The sequence below is a fragment of the Camelus ferus genome, chromosome 33 (assembly GCF_009834535.1).
Source record: "Camelus ferus isolate YT-003-E chromosome 33, BCGSAC_Cfer_1.0, whole genome shotgun sequence".
Lineage (NCBI taxonomy): Eukaryota > Metazoa > Chordata > Mammalia > Artiodactyla > Camelidae > Camelus > Camelus ferus.
In genome coordinates, this window is record NC_045728.1 from 4858490 (window position 1) to 4873462 (window position 14973).

Below are 14973 nucleotides of genomic sequence, written 5' to 3' on the forward strand. Positions count from 1 at the left end.
TTTCACGTGAAAGACCCCTTCGCGAGCACGGAGCGAATCCATGACGGGAAGATTAGGGGCTAGTCCCAGAGGCGAGATGCTCAACAGCAGCTGTCAAAGGGCTCCCGCCTTTGAGTGAAGGCGCTCTGAGATGCTGAGTTCCTAATCAGAAATCACAATGACTCGCCCAAAGTGTATCATTACCTCTAGCTTCTGCTTCCTTCTCCTTTGGATAATAAAATACATTTTCAACAGGCAACTGTACTTTTTAAATTATTAGAGCTAAGGTCCATTGATGATTTTGGTTATGTTTCTATTTTTAAAAAATCTGATTCAGTGGGAATGCAGGTCCCTTTCCACTTATCTGTTCTACATCAACTTTCACACTAACAAATAAATGAGAGTGAACATGGGAACTTTTTATTTATTTATCATTTTTGGGTGGGGGAGGTAATTAGGTTTATTGATTTATTTATTTTAATGGAGGTACTGGGGGTTGAACCCAGGACCTCGTGTATGCTAAGCATGTGCTCTGCCACTGAGCTGTACCCTCTCCCCTGAAAATGGAACTTTTCTGGAAAGAGATTTGTTTTTTGTCAAGTAATACTAATCAAGAACTTTTAAAATGTCCTTAACATTTGACCCCAAAATTCATCTTTTTGGAAATTACTGTAAAAATGACAGTCATGAGTGCACACAAAGTTGGTATATTTTGTAGGTATATTTATAATTGAAAAATGTTGACACTGAAACAATCAACATGAAAGGATCAGTTAAATAAACAATGAGGCATCACTTGATAGAATATGATACACTCTTCAAAAGAGTCATATTTAAAACATATTTACTGAGGTGGCAGTGCTTACAATATAATCTTAACTTTCAAAAGGCTAGATGGAAAGGTCTTCTAAGAATAATTCTGATTATGGAACATGTATGCCATACGCCTTAGTTACGCTGACGATAGTTGACAACCCAACCCCAAGTCCGGTCCGTGACCAAAAAAAAAGAACAAATTTACTTGTACCCAAGTACACATGTACCGGAGCCCAGAAGATGATACAGCCTATTAATTTCCTTTTCTGTAAAGTTCACTTTCTTATAATGGTGAACCTACTTTGGAGGGCAGCTAATATTTCCTTCGCATCTGAGAATCTTTATTTCTTGTAATGTTTCTCTCCCTTCCCTGGCAGTTCTGCTCCATCCTAGAGAAATGGCACACGGTTCTTTATTTTCTGGATATTACATCTGGCTCGCCCAGAAGAAGTAGCTCTGCATTGCTTAGGAGGGTTTTAGGTTTCATTGGCTTTTTTTTTTTTTTTTTTTTTTTTTTTAGAATGAATTATCCACAAGGCAAACAAGCAGTTCTTTTCGCCAGTATTGACTACCTCTGGACATCATACTCAAAACCTTTCTCACCTGGGTGGGAGGCGTACAGGTAAGAGAGAAGAGGAGAAAGAAAATTTCTAGACACACACACACATGATTGAAGGGATAATATTCAAAATATTCTGAGTGGTTACTCTGGGGTTTGTGGATTCTGGGTGACTTCAATTTTCTAAGTTTTACTTTCCTTTATCTTCAGGAATTTCTAAGATGAATACATTTCATAACCATAAAATAATTTTTTTCTTGACAAGAGTCTTTTGAAAGAGAATATATAAATCTTCAAACTGCAAAATACCGACAATTTTAGCCTTCAGTTTACCCGCAGTGTTTGGATACCTAACTCAATCAGTCCAGCTGTAGATACAAAAAGACTGGGTGACTAGCAATTAAAGTGAAAAAAGACACGAACAAAACTATCCACCCCAGAGAGAAGCTGGTTAGCAGAGTGTTCAGCAGGGGCCTCTGAATTAAATATGTATGAGATATTTTCCCTTGATCCATTCCAATTATTATTAACAATAACAAACTATATTTATCAAGAAATTTGGTCAGGAGGAATATTACTTTAGGATCAAAGTAAACCCTTTGGTGACAACTCAAATTCCAATTTTGTGAGGCAGTTGGATTTTGGAGAGGCAATCACAAAATTCTGCTACTAGTTAATATTGAGTCTCTCTTGGGGCTTGTAGAAGAGTGGCTTCTGAGCACCAAGAGAGCCCCTGGTCTGGATTGTCTCCAGGAACACCATGGACAACCCTGGCCTGCAGGTCTATACAACCCATTGGGTCATCATTCAAATACATAAGTTGTATGGAATTCAATAGATTACATTCAATCAATCCATCATTTTGAGAAGAAATTTTCAAACTTAAGATACTGATGTAAGCTTTTGGGTTCAGACCTTTGGAGGTGTCACACATCATGACCAGGGCTGAGACAGAAATGTCAGTTTTGCTGATTAAGTTGTTGCTGTTTTTCATCAACTTTTCCACTGGTCTGGGAAATTCGAAATTCAGAAGACGGTAAACTATGACCCACACTTGGGATTCACTCATTGCTTTGTTTTTAGCAAATGAAGTCAGTGTGAATTCAACCTAGTGATGAATAAGCCTTTCCCAACTTCCAAAGCATCATCTGTACCAAACTGTACAATTTGGCATCTGCCTTGACAAGTCCAGCAAGCAATCATTTTGACAGGAGACCATCCGTGTTGATCAATATACACAGTGTCTACATAAAATAGAAAGAGGTAAAACAGCACCTAGGAACAAAAAATTGTCTGAAATGACCCTGGAGTTGGTGTTTAGAATCTCAGGGGGGATTATATGCCAAGAGTTGAACATTTGATACAGATTTCTTTCCAGAATAGTTTTAGGGGCAAAGATACTCCCTGAGGATTGAAATGATGAGAAATAAATATTTAATAAATAGCCCTGGATTAAGAAGCTGGCTCCAGTCCTTTCTCTTCCATTGAGTGACTCTATTTCTGGGCATAAGCCGCTTCATCTCTGGTATTTTGTTCTCTTTCTACGTTAACTAGTTGTATGTTTCCTTGCCTGCGTCACTTAGCATCGCTTTGCCTATATGAGAAACTTCACCGTTTCTGGAAGTTGTCTCCCCTTCTCTTCTATGAATTGCCCCAGCTCCACTCCAGACAATGAGCTCGTCCCCTCCCACCTCGGCCAAAATTCATTGCTCCAATCCAATTCTTTCTCTTGTTTGCGGTAGGGACTAAGAGATTCTAACTCAGAATTGTCTGTCTATTCTCTTGAATTGACATAAATTTGAGATCTCTTGACAGCAGTTATTTCCCATCATACATACAAGGAAACTGAGAAAACAATTCTGGACAAAAACAGATGAATAGCAAAGACAAAAGACTCCGGTGATTTACTTGTCAGAGTTGAACTTGACTCTCTTCTCCCTGCATTTTAGAAGAAATTCTAGTATGTTTATCATTCACTCCTTTTCTTTTCTTAAGTTAGTCACTTGTAACAAAGGGAAAGCTAACTAATTTAATGTTTAATAGGAGTCTGGTATCTGATTTGCTCTTACTTTTAATTGAGTGTATCACTTATAAATCTTCACTTCTCAATTAAGAAAATAAATGACTCCACCCAAAATCAGCATGCTAAACTATACGAGCTGTCATCTCATCCTGTTCTAATTTTCCATCTATAATTTTGTTTCCATTAAGGTCAAACTTTTGCTTGTGGGCAGAGAGGAATACCAAGACAATAATACATCATCTCGGTCCTCGTGAAAGCGTGGTAGGATCTCCACATAGACTATGAGAAAGCCTTTCGGCTCCTGACGCCAGCTCTAAAAGAATCTCCAGCAGGAAGTGCCTGCTCCATCCCAGCTTTACTGAGGGACTCTGAGTCCTCATCCTTAGGTCCAACTGTGCCTTCAGTAACAGCAGGGACTGCAAATGAAAACTGCAATTTAAACAGGAGCCTCATCCTCCTATGCAGCTGGCAAGACTCAACTCTTTCAGATCTAATGCTCCGGCTTTGCTAAGAGAATGCCTTGTCTGGTCCTTGTAATACAGGCCCTGTCTGGGTGTGGATCTAATAGCTTACTGCCCATAGGAACTTAGAGACAATAGTCATGATGACTTGAAGACAGTAGCCGAGCTAAAGACTGAGTGAGGAATCAAATGCTTAGTGACAGACTTTGGAGTCAGGACCCTCTGGAACAACTTACCTACTCAGCATGTTCTCTGTCCATCATCAGTCTCTCGCCTAGTATCCTTGCTTGTGCAGTTTCTCCCCAGGGGCTATGACTCTTGTTCTGTACGTCTCAATGCTGACTTCATCTACTGAAGGAAGCTTTTCTCCTGCTTAGCTGCACAGGGATTGTTCCCTCCTCTGAATTCAAAGTATCTGGGGTTAGCCCTCTTCATTGCAAAATCGTGTAGTGCCCAGTGGGGATAATGATAGCTGCTCTAACCAATCAATCCCAAAGTTTCAGCGGCTTAACCCAAGAGAAGCTTCTTTCTTTTTTTTTTAATTGAAGTATAGTTGACTTACAATGTTGTGTTAATTTCTAGTATACAGCATAGTGAGTTCAGTTATACATATATTATATCCCTTTTATATTGTTTAACATTATAGGTTATTAAAAGATATTCGATATAGTTCCCTGTGCTAAACAGTAGGACCTTGTTGTCTACCCATTTTATATATAGTAGTTAGTATCTACAAATCTTGAACTCCTAATTTATCACCCCCTTCCCCACACCCTGTAACCACTAGTTTGTCTTTTTATGTCTGTGAGTCTGTTTCTGTTTTGTAAATAAGTTCATTTGTGCCATTTTTTTAGATTCCATTACTTCTTTCTTCTTTTTCTTTTTTTTATCTTCACCACACACTTTTTTTTTTTTTTTGGTTTATTTATGTATTTTAACAAAGGTGCTGGGGATTGAACCCAGGACCTTGGGCATCCTAAGCACACACTCTACCAACTGAGCTACATCCTCCCCCTAGATTCCACTGCTTCTTATTCATGACATAGTGCAGCTTGACAGACGTTTGGTGTCTTTTCCCCGAACGGTGATTCAGGAAGCCGGATTCCTTCCATCACGCTCTCCTATAAGTTGCCCCAAAGGCCTTGGAATCTTCCGTATCCATCCAACAGAACACAGATACCAAAGCACCTCCATCTAGAAGTGACAGATGTGCATTTTAAAAAGTATTCTATTGGAAAAGAGCTAATCATATAGCGTCGTCTGCCAGTCTGGTGAGAAACGTGGTTCCTGGCTGGATACTGCCTTCTGAATGCAACTCTGAACCACGGAAGTGGATGCTTGCATTTCAGCTGAGATTTAGCTGTCTCTCCCAGACATTCCTGGTACATAACTTCCTCTTTCTCTGCAATATTTCTCATCTCAGGCGTTAACATTCTTGATGGTGATGCAATCATTTTTATCTCCCGTAGCACACAGTACACTACCTTGAGCATATTTTGTTTGTATTGAATGTGTCTTGATTGGTTTGCACCCATTAAGAAAGTATCTAAGAATTGCAGTGATGCCAAATCTCCCCCAGAGTGCCTGGATATTACCTGGTTTGATGACACCTAGGATCAAATGGATAAACAGAATGGAAATATTCCCTTAAAAATGTGGTACTGGGCTTTATTCAACAATATTTATTTTACAAACATTTATGGAGCAACCACACTTGCCAGATGTTAAGCCAGATGTTTTGGCAAAGGAGCTAAATATCTCAGAGTTCCTGACCACGAGCGTTTACAGTAAGACTGACAAGAAAAAGTCAGTGATGGACGTATAGACTGATGTAACCATACAAATACATGCGCAGGAAGGAATGGAGTCGACAGTCACAGTGTATTACGGTTTGATCTGTTGAGATGAGCTCTAGATGGAAACCCGGAGGCCATTCTTCATCACAACCAACGTTACCAATAAAAAAATGACACTGGCCTAGCGCAGCATCAAACAGTCCCATGTTTACCGTATTGGCTGCCTCCACCACAGTCCTTGGGGGAGATTAAAAAATCAAGGCTCGGGGAAGCAAAGTGAATTTCCTAAGGTAATAAAGTGAATCGAGGGTGAAGGCTGGAGTTCTCCCACGACTGTGACAAATCTGTGCTTGAGTGTTAGATGCTTTCTTAGATTCCTTCAAGCATTACACTTTGTCGTGTACGGATGTGGAGTCACAATGACATGATAGGAATACATCTTGGTGTCCTCAGAGCCCGTCACCTTGTAGGTGCTGGAGAAATAATGAATGGGTGGGTTGTTTTTACAGAGCTGCATGCACCCGTTTACATCACTAGGAGACCATTACCGACTTGCTCTTTTCAGCAGGTGGGCTGACTAGTAACTTGGTTATATACTTCCCTGGAGGCTCCAAAATCTGAGGAACTGAAGTAGGGCCCCAACTTTCGAGCTTTTCTTTGAGGACAGCAATGGTTCTGAGTGAGCAGAGCGCTTACCCGAGAGCTCAGAGGGCAGGGGCTCGCAGCGCGGTGTGGAGCGCTAAGCCTGCATAAGACAGTGCGGCCGCGACACCTACTGGAATTTCCTTGAACTACAACTGGAGTTGCGATGACATAGACAGTGTGACAATCGAGAAAATTTAAAATTTTAATGCCAATCCATCTTTCTCTTGAATGACCTGCACTTACACATGTGAGAAATAAGATAAATTCCCATGGAAAAAATAGCCGTAAAAGGTTATCTTACTTTCCATATGTGTCAGTGTAGCTTTCTTTTCAATGCAGTAGAGAGATGACATTCAGTATTCAGTTTTAGACCAAAACACAGTAAGGAATGTTTCTATTTCTACCACCTAAGGCAAGAGTGGAATCACTGATGAGACCAAAATGCAGTAACATCAGAGTCTATAAATCTGAGTTTATCTATCAAATATACTCATCTGCTGAGTAATCTGTATCTTTTTCACTCTAGCTCAAAAAGATAGGTCAAATTTCATCTCCGATGAGTTTGAAACTCCACCTGCCCTGCCCCTCCCCGCTGCCAGAACTCAGTCTGTGCTTTTTTAGTCTTTTCCCCTCCTCCTTTCTCTTCCAGATTCTTTTACCCCCACCACTCTCCCTGCGCTCCCATAAACCTGGGGCAAACTGCAGTCCAGGAGCAGTCATACCGGCAAGTCGTACAGAGCATCTTGGATTCGTTAAAAGCTCTACAGATGAGCTCAAACTCATTTTTCATCTTACTCCCGAAGTCATCAGATTCAGGCTTGTCACATTTTTTGGACACAAAGCTCCAGGCATGTTTTATTCATTATCTGTTCTCATCTTGGAGACAAACACCTGCAATCCATTTCCGGGACGGGAGACGCCTATGAAGCTTCAACCTACTGTGCGTGCAGAGGTTTTGCATCTTCCGTTGGGCCGCGAACCCCCGCAGCTGTGTGGTTCACAATAGCTCCTCGGTGGCCCGTCTAAGTACAAGGGCCAGCAGAGGTGTTCTCGCTACCAGCATTTGAGGACAAATTGAAATTAAAACAGGAGAGATTATTTATTAAACTTCTACATCATGACTTAAGTTTAAACCGTTTTCTCGAAATGCTGCTGAGAGTGATGACAGAGAAATGAAGGCTAGTACACTGAATTAAGGGCTGCTGGCCCGAGTGCTATTTCAATGGCCTACGTACCACCTGCTAACTCACTGAGAGTGACCATTAATGGGTAAAGCACTGAGCTGCACAGGATTGAAGCATGAAGCTTACTGTGTCCATCCTTCCAGGTGACATGGGACAGCTGCTCTATTTCTCTGCCTTGGTGTACCTACTGCTGAGGGAGGATCCTTGGAAATGAAGCAATCGTTAGTAAAAAATGCCTTCTTTGTCAAGTGCTTGAAGAGAGCCCATGAGATAGACTGCACCCTTTTTAGACCCTTCAGAACAGGAGCAGAGGGTTCTGAACATAGGTGACATGGCAAATCAGCGGTAAAAGGAAGTTCTAATATTAGGAGAAATTTTGCCCTGTGGTAGAATCGTCCTTGACGATAAAGAATTCAACGTTTTTGAAGTAATTGGAAATGTTAGAGGGAAATCAAAATCGATTTAACGTTGAGAGACAACAGTGAGCCTAGGCTAGCCAGTTCTGTCCTGGCTTTCTAGCTTCGCTTAGCTTTGTGCAGTGTGGCAAAGCCATGTTTAACTAGCCAGCTAGCTAACTAATTAACTAGACTTGAAGAAAAGGGGAAAGGCCCCAGGAGGTTAAATGCAAATTACCTACCCAAAGAGTTCTATGTGGAGGCAATACTGGGGAACACCATCCTCTTCTCCTAAATTCACAGAAAAACACATAGAAATACCAAGTCAGGAAATAACCTGGACACCAGGCCCAGTACCCCTTACTGCATCACATCTCTTCAGAAAGGGGTAGAATATTTGGTAAGTGACACATAGGGATGGGCACTGACCATAAAGGGCTGTCTCATTCTACCCCAGTCTCCCATTCTAGCGACCCCAAGCTGGACAACCTCGACTTCCTCCTCCTTACCTGCTGGCAAGACAGACGTCACACCCTAACACAGACTGCACCTTCCCGGCCACAGCTACTGCAAAGAGAAATATTCACAAAAGCTCGATCACCTCATTGATAATTACTGAGAGCACATTTGGGGGTTTTGAGGTATACAAATACGTATGAGATAGAATCTCTACTGACCAGGAATTTACAATCCAGTTGGGAGAAACAGCAGTTCCTGAGAACTTAATCAGCACTGGAGAAGGAGGCCACCACACAAGCTGGTGGTGATGATAACAAAGGAGCAGAACAAGTGGGAAATACAGGGATTTAGAGGAGGTGACCTACGAGCTAGAGGGGTAGAGAAAATTTCTCAAAGGAGAATTCTGAGTTGGGTATTGAGGGATGGGTAGGAGTTGGGTGGCAGAAAGAAGTCTAGTTGTGGGAACTAATAGAAAAAAGTAAAGTCTTGGTTGCAGGAAAAGTCACTCGCTGGAACAGGAAAGCCTTCTGTCTGGATTCAGTGGGTCAGACACACAGGCCCAGGGCCAGGCTTACGCTCAGCCAGCGAGATCAGCAGGGCTGCCGTTAGCTGCGGAAATCTGCACTTACTTCTCACTGCCTCTTTTTTATTTATTGTTCTAATCACGGGGCATAATAGCAGCCAAGTCGTAGGAAGATGGGGCTGTGACAGGATAATGGTCTCCGGCTTTGAAAACAGCGTCTCAGTTTCTCCGAGGCCTCTTCCTTGGCAGCAGGAGACCATTAGCGTGTCAGGCTGTCTGCTTCTATTGACATTATCTTTTAATTGCCCCCCAAGACCCATCTCCCAGAGACTTTTCAGAGCACTGGGCTTTTTGGACTGACATGCCAATCCACTTCGTCAACTGACTTCAGAAAATCTAAGGGGAGGAGGAAGACGAGGCTTTTAAGGAGGGTGAGGAGCATCATGGGAAGAGGAAAGAAAGGGCGTGTTCACGACAACAAAGCGTCGGGGAAAGCACGTTATTCTGCAAGAATTCTGGGGACACGTGTGTGGCTATAGGTAAGGACACGTATACCATGTTACAGAGGATATTCAAGGTGAAAATAAAATTTCTAAACAAGTTTTATGATTTTTTTTCTTTTTATAGTTTTATATGGGGCATAAGTAGAGAAGCAGAATGCCGCCAGCTTGTGAAATATTCCCTCTGCCCTCTGCTCGTGCTGGAGACAGAGCTACGTGTCTGGGTGGTCCTTCCTGTTGGTCCCGTGGCTTCTGTCAAGTGCCTAAAGTGTTATCATGCCCAGGAGGTGGCCAGCTGTCCCCTCTTTCCCCTGTGAACAAAATAAAGGCAATAAGCTTAAACCTCATTGAATGAAGAGGCCAGATGAGAGTGAGAGAGCACTTCTGGACCATAGAAGGCTTGAGACCTGATGGTCAAAGAAAACGGGAACTCCTCTCTGTGAACCGCCGGCTCTGGGGCGGGAAGGGGTGGGGTGCAGGCCGGTAGGGAAGCCCCAGGCGCTGGGGGCGGGTTGGGAGAAGGGAGGGAGTCAGCACTGGTGGGATGAGCTGTCTCCACAGGGATGGACGCTATGGGGGATTTAGGAGCGAATGGGAGGTGGACTCAACATCCCGGAAGACATCCTCTTAGAAGCCATGGACGCCCCGTGGCGGTCATTAGTTAGCAAAATGAGCTTTGTCCAAGCACGGTCCCAGGGCGCGGGTAACGGACGCCAGGGCTGCTCCCTGGGGATGTGCAACCCTCCTCGCTGCTCTCGGAGCCATGGCTCCCTGCCCGTGTTCCCAGCCCACAATAGCACCATGGCTGCCAGGCTCAGATTAAGGGCCTCTCTGGGGCCTTCACTCGTGGCCTGTCTTCTTTCCCCACAGCCCCACCCTCCTCTACATTCCAGAGTCCCTCCCTCTTCCTGTTATTGTCCTGTTCCTTTCTGATAAGATTACATTTGTCCCCGTGAAGAGGAATTTTTCTTTCCTGTACGTGAATGTTTTCCAAAGGCACACTAATGGAAAGATCCTCTCCTAAGGCCAGATAATTTATATGAAGTGTTAAGGGATCTGAGAGAGGAATCGGGGGCCCCGGGAGATGAGGGAGGCCTGACTCGCCTTTAATCACTTATGAAACATTTGACAGACTATCACCAAGCTTGCGATTCTGGTTTCCAAATGCAGTTTTGTTTTGGCTACAGGGAAAGGAACTGCATTTTACAAGCTAGAGGTAATAGTTCAGCTGGAAAGGAGAAAGAAGATGTGAGTTCCAAAGTTAACTTTGCTACTGTGCTCAGTTGCTGACATATGGTTTGCGGGCAAGTCCCTTTGTCCTGACCTCAGCTTCCTCATGTGTGAAATGGGGCCGTTAATCTACTTCAGGGTGCCTGGGAGGGTTAGCAGAATAGCCTGTCAACCATGCCGTCTAAGTGGGAAAAATAAATGTAAGGCAGTTTGATCACCTAAACAGATAAACTGTGATGCCAGGTGAGTCTGGTGAACTCTGGGAAACAGACTCCATAAAGGGTTTTAGAAGGGCAGTCATCGTCTTTGTCCTCGCATTCAGCTCCCAGCCAGGTCTCAGCATTCGAACTTTGTTGAAAAAGACTGTAGAAGTCTCTTGAAGCCCTACCACGTGAAAAATGGTCCTTAGCAGCCATTGTACAGATGAGAAAATTGAGGCCCCAAAGAATGAGAATTATTCAAGGTGATGCGTCTTTTAACAGCAAAGCCAGCACTGGACTTCAGGCAAGACTTGAGATACCTGAGCCCAGCTCTTTCCAGCCAAACATGCAGTTTCCCCCACCAGGAATATGATTGCTGTGGACTGTCTTTTAAAGACGTGCTGGATGTGGTAGCTCCCAGAGAAAAAAAAAAATGTGACAGTGAGTATACGTATGTTCATGTATAACTGAAACATTGTGCTCTACACTGGAAATTGACACAACATTGTAAACTGACTGTAACTCAATTAAAAAATTTTAAAAATAAAATAAAATAAAGACATGTTGGATAAAAACTGAATAAGCCATCAACTTACTGTGGACTCCCTCTCATGAAAGCAAAAGGCTCAGATGTAAAGCGATAGCCCTTGTATTTCAAGGCTGTTGCAGATCGTCTGAGCTGATTGCCTTCTAACCTGTTCTCCTGTTTCTGTTGGCCCCGCTGACTTCTCCCTCTCTTGGCCCTGACTGAGACACCCGGTTGACCAACTCACTAGAAGCTGCGCTGGAGGGCAATGCTTTGGTCCACTTGTCAGTGGTTCAGAGAATTTGACATCCCTGAGTCAGCCTGTCACTCCACCTAGAAATAAGAGAAAACTATTTCCACAGAAGCCATTGACTCATAGGAAAGTGAGGCTGGAGACACAAAAGACTCAGGATTTCTCAGAAATAGAAAGGGGGCAGTGGGTCTAGAGCAGTGGTTCTTAAAGCTGGATGCAAATCAGAATCATCAGCGGAGTCGGTAGATGGCCAAGTTCCAGCCTAGACCGGTGGTTGACCAGCTTGAGTACTCATCGGAAACCCTGGGTGGGCTTGTTAACACAGACAGTTGGGCCCCGCCCGCCCGCAGAGTTTCTGATTCAGTGGGTCTGCGGTGAGGTCTGAGGATTTTCAATTCTAGCACCTTCCTGGATGAGGGTGTGTTGCTGGTTCATGGACATCATATTGAGAAACACATCCCTAGATCAATTATATCAACATTTCTGGGGATGGGATCCAGGCATCGTACTTTTAAAAAACTCCCTGGGTCATTTCAGTGTGTAGCCGAATCTGAGAACACTTGCTGACAGAGGGAAATGCAGACACTGGGACTGTGAAATGCCAGAGGTCACTAGCTTGTCCTCCTGTGGCTGTCTGTCGTCCTGCTCACACTCAGGGAAGGAGCATCTCTGGTTGTGGGGAAACATTGCATGAAATGTGGACCACCTGGAGCCAGTGGAATGACACCTGCTAAAACGGAACCAGTAGATAGTCATGACTTAAGGCGATCTAATAATTAACATTGATCTGTTCTAGGACCAAGCTCATTTCATGCATTTTCTTATTTAATTTGATCACAGCAAGCTTAGGAGGCAGCCATTGGGTTTCTGTTTTATAGAGAGGGCACCAAGGTTCAGAGAGACAATATCATTTGCCAAAGTTTGTAAAGCTGGGATTCCTCCTTAAGTCTGACCTAGCACAGCACCGAGAGCTAGAGATTTCTGTCCAAAGGACAGATCAGGAGGGGAGACTGGGCAGCAGCAGGGAGCTAAGGCAAGTCGTGTACAGAGGCTGGAAAACACTATGGGTAGAGGAACTGCTCAAGAGACTTGAGACTGAGGCCCAGTTGGGAAGAAAGGGGATGGCTCTGAAGACAATGAAACCAACCTCATCATTTGGCTTAAGGCTGCCTTCCTGGACTAGGAGAGTACTTGGTAAATGAGGAAGCAAATGCTACCACAACACAAGCTTGGAACCGTTACTCTCACTAGCCAAGGACACTGTTAACGTGATTTAGTCATTTACACATTCAAGTACATGATAGATCTACAGACTCTGGAGACAGATCGCAAATACTGAGATCTGCAGCTTGGTTTTTCATTTGTTTGCTTTTTGGTTTTGTGATCTGCTAGTAAGTCAACCTGAAAATTTTGTTGATGTTGGTAAATATTTTTCTAAAGCACGAGTTTTAAGGAGTGTATTTAATTACACCACAAGTGTGCCGTATTTAACCAGTTCCCTTTGTAGGGCTTTTGCTTTTATCCAGTTGTCCTTTTTATAAAACAAAGTTACAATGAAGGTTGCATCAAATTCCGTATCCTTCCTTATTTTTATTATAAAATTCCTAGAAGCTGAAATTGCTGGATCTAACACATGCACATGTTTAACGTCTTTGATACTGATTACTGAATTATTCTACAGGAAGGTTTTATTTTGTTAAACTTGTTTTCCACCTCGTTGTAAGAGGGTCCCCATTTTTGCCCGCCTTGAAAGCACTGGATAGTCATACTTTTAAATACCAATTGGATAGGTACAAATTGATGTCCGTTGAATTTTTTTCACTGGCATTACACTCTTTTAGAAAAATGAAACACATGTATTTAACCAAATAAAATTCATGCACTAGTCACGGGCTTATTAACCCCATTATAATGGAAAGTCTTTGTTTAAATCACAATTTGGGCTCTTTGAGACTCTTAGCCATACCTCCTCTGCATGATCATTCCTTTCTTCATCTTCTTCAGATCTGGACTTTCTGACTTAGAACTCGTACACACAGAGTGTGCAGCTGTGTCTGGGAGGGGGTGGTTATTCCCCCCGACACCAAAAAAAAAAAAAAAGCTTGTGTTTTGGAACTGAAAAAACTATTTTCTCCTTAGGAAAACTTGCATTTCTATTTGTGTCTTCCTTTCTCTACTGCTCCCCACCGTTGTTGGTCACCTCATTTCCCAATTAACCAAGGCATCCTTGATTCTGGGGGTAAAAGGCGAAACTGAGAGCTGGGCAGACAATATATAATACCCCCATGAGGGCATCAGAATTTGACAGCCTTCAGTAGGTTAATTTTTCAAAGTGGTAAGCTGATATTTCTGTATAAAATGCACATCTGCAGAGTAAATGGTATTGAGTGTTGGTGAATTATGGTCCCAGCGTAGGGGTCACTTGGGCTTCAATGCTACAAGCACCTTAATGCTTTTTTGAATGAAGGCTCCACTAATTGCTTCCATATGATTTCTCCCCTGGCCCCTCCTCCCAGCCTCCATCCCTGTCCCCACCTCCCCCCGAGTTGGGCCTTGGCACAGGAATAATGAGCTACGAAATTGTACCGTATTGATTGGGGGCTGATGTTAGAACAGAATCTGCCATTTTTTTCCCTGGATTTGCTTTGACTCTTGAAGTTCAGACAGCTTCAGGGTCAAGTCCCAGAAGCCCTAGGTCCTCCCCGCTGCTCCCTACTCCTCATTCCTTTAAACCACGGGGAGTGCACAGGTAGGCTGTGAGGGGGCAGGCAGATCGTTAATTAGCTCAACTGTTAGGCTTTCTGGTGGAAGCTGGATCTGAGGGCATTTTAAAGGGTGTGCTGGTGTGTTGATTGGGAGGAGGAAGAGGAAAGGAGTGGAAGCATTCCCTAAAATATGCTGTTGGAATGATCCCCTGGGTGAGGCGAGCCAGTCCAGAAATTAGGCTTCTGAGGTCTGCCTGCTCCCCACTCGGATCAGCACGCAAAGCCTGAACCCCAGCAGGCTGGAAGGAACACTGCGGGACAACTCACGCTGGCCTCCCAGATGGAGGTTAAAGTTAAAAACATCATCAATTTGACTAAAAGGGAATCAGCAGGTGGCCTGGCCACAGGCACAGACGAAGAAGCCCTGCATGTAGGACACACCTCGTGCACACCAGGCACTTCCATGAGCATCCCTGACTCTACCCATCTGGCTCCGCTGGGAGGCGGGCACAGACATGCCATTCATGTCAGGCTGTTTGTCCCAGATGATCACTCATTTCAGAGACGGTGAATTCGGATTCACACTTGGATCTGCCTGACTTCAAAGCCTGTGCCCTCCCGCAGCAGAGGCTGGCGGTATGTGATCTAGAGTCTTGCAGACGTGGGCTGGAGGCTGGCCACTTCCCTCTCAAGCTGAGTAACTCAGAGACACTCAGGTT

The 14973-nt window shown here is 43.7% G+C and overlaps 1 non-coding gene across 1 annotated transcript; it reads right to left on the reverse strand.

Moving 5' to 3' along the window:
* Positions 1–4776: 4776 nt before the first annotated feature.
* TRNAP-AGG lies at positions 4777–4849 on the reverse strand. The gene has a single exon. It is a non-coding gene; the product is annotated as a tRNA-Pro (tRNA).
* Between the last annotated feature and the right edge of the window lie 10124 nt (positions 4850–14973).